The sequence below is a fragment of the Bison bison genome, unplaced genomic scaffold, assembly GCF_000754665.1.
Source record: "Bison bison bison isolate TAMUID 2011002044 unplaced genomic scaffold, Bison_UMD1.0 scf7180017864351, whole genome shotgun sequence".
Taxonomy (NCBI): Eukaryota; Metazoa; Chordata; class Mammalia; order Artiodactyla; family Bovidae; genus Bison; species Bison bison.
In genome coordinates, this window is record NW_011494923.1 from 754,069 (window position 1) to 759,104 (window position 5,036).

Below are 5,036 nucleotides of genomic sequence, written 5' to 3' on the forward strand. Positions count from 1 at the left end.
TTTCCACAGTTTATTGTGATCCACACAGTCAAAGGCTTTGGCATAGTCAAGAAAGCAGAAATAGATGCTTTTCTGGAACTCTCTTGCTTTTTCCATGATCCAGTGGATGTTGACAATTTGATCTCTGGTTCCTCTGCCTTTTCTAAAACCAGCTTGAGCATCAGGAAGTTCACGGTTCACATATTGCTGAAGCCTGGCTTGGAGAATTTTCAGCATTACTTTACTAGAGAAGCGAAAGGCAAAGGAGAAAAGGAAAGATATACCCATTTGAATGCAGAGTTCCAAAAAATAGCAAGGAGGGATAAGAAAGCCCTCCTCAGTGATCAAAGAAATAGAGGAAAACAATAGAATGGGAAAGACTAGAGATCTCTTCAAGAAAATTAAAGATACCAAGGGAATATTTAATGCAAAGATGGGCACAATAAAGGACAGAAATCATATGGACCTAACAGAAGTAAAAGGTATTACGAAGTGGTGGTAAGAATACACCAGAAGAACTATACGAAAAAGATCTTCATGGCTCAGATAACCACAATGGTGTGATCCCTCACCTAGACTCAGACATCCCAGAGTGAGAAGTCAGTGGACCTTAGGAAGCATCACTGTGTACAAAGCTAGTGGAGGTGATGGAATTCCAGTTGAACTATTTCAAACTGTAAAAGATGATGCTGAGAAAGTGCTGTGGTCAATATGCCAGCAAATTTGGAAAATCGAGCAGTGTCACAGGGCTGGAAGAGGTCAGTTTTCAGTCCAATCCTAAAGAAAGGCAATGCCGAAGAATGTTCAAACTACCACATAATTGCACTAGCTAGCAATTACGCTAGCAAAGTAATGCTCAAAATTCTCCAAGCTAGGCTTCAACAGTTCGTAAACCAAAAACTTCCAGATGTTCAAGCTGGATTTAGAAAAGACAAAGGAACCAGAAATAAAATGCCAACATCCTTTGGATCATAGAAAAAAGTGAGAGAATTCCAGAAAAACATCTGCTTCACTGATACACTAAAACCTTTGACTGTGTAGATGACAATAAACTGTGGAAAATTCTCAAGAGATAGGAATACCAGACCACCTGACCTGCCTCCTGAGAAATCTGTATGCAGGTCAAGAAGCAACAGTTAGAATGGGACATGGAACAATGGACTGGTTCCAAACTGGGAAAGGAGTACATCAAGGCTGTGCATTGTCACATTGTTTATTTAACGTATATGCAGAGTACACCAGGAAAAATGCCTGGCTGGATGAAGCACAACCTATAATCAAGACTGCTTAGAGAATTATAAACAACCTCAGATAGGCAGATGACCCCGCCCTTATGGCAGAAAGTGAAGAGGAACTAAAGAGCCTCTTGATGAAAGTGAAAGAGGAGAATGAAAAAGCTGGCTTAAAACTCAACATTCAAAAAACCAAGATCATGGCATAAGGTCCCATCACTTCATGGCAAATAGATGGGGATACAATGGAAACAGTGAGAGACTTTATTTTCTTGGGTTCCAAAATCACTGCAGATGGTGACTACAGCCATGAAATTAAAAGATGCTTGCTCCTTGGAAGAAAGCTATGACAAACCTAGACAGCATATTAAAAAGCAGAGACATTGCTTTACTGACCAAGGTCTGTATAGTCAAAACTATGGTTTTTCCAGAAGTCGTATATAGATGTGAGAGTTGGAGTATAAAGAAAGCTGAGCACTGAAGAATTGATGCTTTTGAACTGTGGTGTTGGAGAAGACTCTTGCGAGTCCCTTGGACTGCAAGGAGGTCACACCAGTCAATCGTAAAGGAGATCAGTCCTGAACATTCATTGTAAGGGTTGATGCTGAAGCTGAAGCTCCAATACTTTGGCCACGTGATTCAAAGAACTAGCTCATTGGAAAAGACCCTGATGCTGGGAAGGATTGAAGGCAGATAGAGAAAGGGACAACAGAGGGTGAGATGGTTGAATGGCATCACTGACTCGATGGACATGAGTGAGCAAGCTCCGGGATTTGGTGATGAACAGGGATGCCTGGCGTTCTGCAATTCATGGGGTGGCAAAGAGTCAGACATGACTAAACGACTAAACTGAATTGATGTCCTAGGCATCTTAAACAGTATCTGGCACATAGTAAGTGTTCAATAAATATGTGTTGTGTGATTTTATTGATTAGTCATTTAAAGTAAATATTGAACGGTGATATACAAATAAATGCAATGATAGAACTACATTAGGGTGTGAAATTATGGTACATACTTTTTCCTGATTTTTCCTAACATCTTCCTTTTTTCTCCCACCTTGCTGTCCATATATATCCTGTTGCTATGCAGTCGTGCATATATTTCAGTCTTCTTCTACCTCAGTACATGTCTGTTTATGTTTGCAATCTGAGCATAAATGATAATTCAATGAAGTGGGAAATTAGGAATTTTTAAAAAGATGATATTTCTTTGAAAAACAAAAAACAAGGTATCATGTGATATGCACTTTTTGTAGCTACAGTCCTGTCTACAGCCAGGGACAACTACATAGCACAGAAATGACTTCTCTCTGTTTCAGTCATGAGCTAGTTTTTCCATTGTACATTTATTCCACAGTTAATAAAACAGAGCAATTCTACTTGTTTTTAATGTTCTGCCAATGAACATACTGCTAAGAACAATAAGTATGAAATAAATTGCTTGTTTTTTTCAGAGAGAATTAGTTTCTTACCATGAAGTTTAGCCAAGTCAGGCAAATTAAACCTAAACAATAAAGCTTCAGTTAGACATGTTATAATGCAGACTTATGCGTAGAGTTTCTGAGTAGATTGTAGTTATGGAAATCAACAGATATGTAACAATACACTTAACCTCAGATTTTAGTTTTATTTTAGTAGCATATGAAGCCTGGGATAAACTGCACTATTTTCAAACTCAAAATTGCAACCTATAATTGCATCCACAGCTTGATGCACATCATTGTGGATGGTTCCTTTCTGTTCCAACGTTATTTTTCCATCCATTCACTGTTTGCTTCTTCAGGAAATTCACTTGCTAGCTGCATAATCTTAGGTGAGTTGGTGAATAATTTTGGCTTCAGTTTCCTCATAAAAGGCAGGCAGTATTTATCATTGTCTTATACGAGTTGCTGCAGTTGAGTAACACATGCAGCATTTTAAAAGTCCTGGCATACCTCAGAAGTGTTAGCTTCTTTTACTGTGCCCCAGGCGCTCTGCTAGGAATTGCAGGTATGGTGATGAAAAGGATGGGCTTAGTTGTGGTTCATGGCAGCCTGTATCAAAGTGGGTATCTTCATCAAAAGACAGTTCGCTATGGCCCTCGAGTTTCTGCATGGCTTATGAGCAGAAGCACTGACAGCCTTTTGTCCTGATTATCTTCTCAGGGATGTTTATATGGAGAACAACCTTGGAAGATAAAGATAGTGTCTTTCCCCAGAGAAGAGAGCTTTGGCTTGTTTTCCACCATTAAAAAAAAAAAAAAAAATAATAATGCCTCTCTCTCTGGGACAAAATGTGGGCAGATTTGCTTGAAGCCAGTTCTGAAAGACTGACACTTTCTAAATTTGAGATTCCTTTACTGCAACCCATTTTACGTACACATGTCACCTAGATCCTGTTATTCCTCCGTGTAATAACTGGGGTCTCAGACAATCAGGCCAAATGTTGATATTTAGATATAGCCATTAATGTGCATAATTTTTTATTTCTGATCCAGGACCTGTTTGACTTCTCCTAGCATCCAAGTTAACTTGTTAACTTGCAAGTTGGATAAAATTTCAGATTTTTCACAATTGCTGACAATCATTAGGTAAATTATCAGAAGTATATAACATGGCTGAATAAACACAAAAATGTACATACATTCTTGTGAGTGTAGGAAAATTGAGGATAGCTAAATGTTATAGGAATGTTGTACAGTAGGGTAAACTTGGTATTAATCTATTAATTTATTGAATTGACACTAAAAACCTTAGAAACAGGATAATTATCTAATTGAAACTACTAGCTGTCAGGAGTTTATGCCAGTCTTGCCTACTACTTTTTCTTCACTGCATATTAGAATAACTGGCATATAGTATAGTATATTGCATATATTATTAATAAATATGTGACTTATGAATATATTTATTAATAAATGTGTTCTTTTTACTTCTTTCCAATTTCCGTAATAGGATAGGTGCCTTTGCATGGGAAATCCGGTCCTTTGTTGAATGTCATTTTTGGAAGTTCTTCCTTACTGTAATAGTCAAGCTTCCTTACTGTATTACATTGTGATAATATAAAAAGCACAACATAGTATTGAATGGCATTGCATAATAAAAAATTTATTTCTATTCTAATACCATCATTCAATATAAATTAGGAAGCTCACCTTCCTAGAGGCTTTCTCTTTCATGAGATAAATCAGAAATTGGGGCTCTTCTGTAATGTTGTTCCAACCAGGGATAAAATGAAAATGACCATGTTGTCTCCAGTGTACTTAATTTGAACTCAACTTTCATTTCTTAAACTGAACTCATTGATTCCAGTTTCTTCCTTGGAACAAAACAGAACAACAACAGCAATGAAAATTTATTCTTTTCACATGATATGACAGATATTATAATATTTATTTCCTTTGGTCTCTACTTTTTCTAGCCTCAATTTTCACAGTTTCCATAATCAGGTCTTACATGAAATCATCCTCAACTACTTTACCATTTTGATTATTTTTCTATGGCCATCTATTAGGTAGTCCATAGCATTCAAAGAATATCACTGAGAATGGAATACATCTCAATATATTCAGATTTTTGTCAGAGAGATTAGAAAGGCCAATGCCTCTAGTCTTTCCTATTATCTCATGAGAATTATGGGATGCCAGGAGGGATAATATTTTTCAGTATTAGCAGATGCTGGCCTATCTTATTTCATTTTACCTGTTCACCTCTCCTCCCTTTAGGTCACTAGACTTCAGGTGGGCATTGCCTCGAGGAGTGGTAGCTATGGAAACTGGACAACAAATATATCAAATTCTTAACTTCTAAATTTTGATAAGAACCATGCAAGAATACTTGATGAT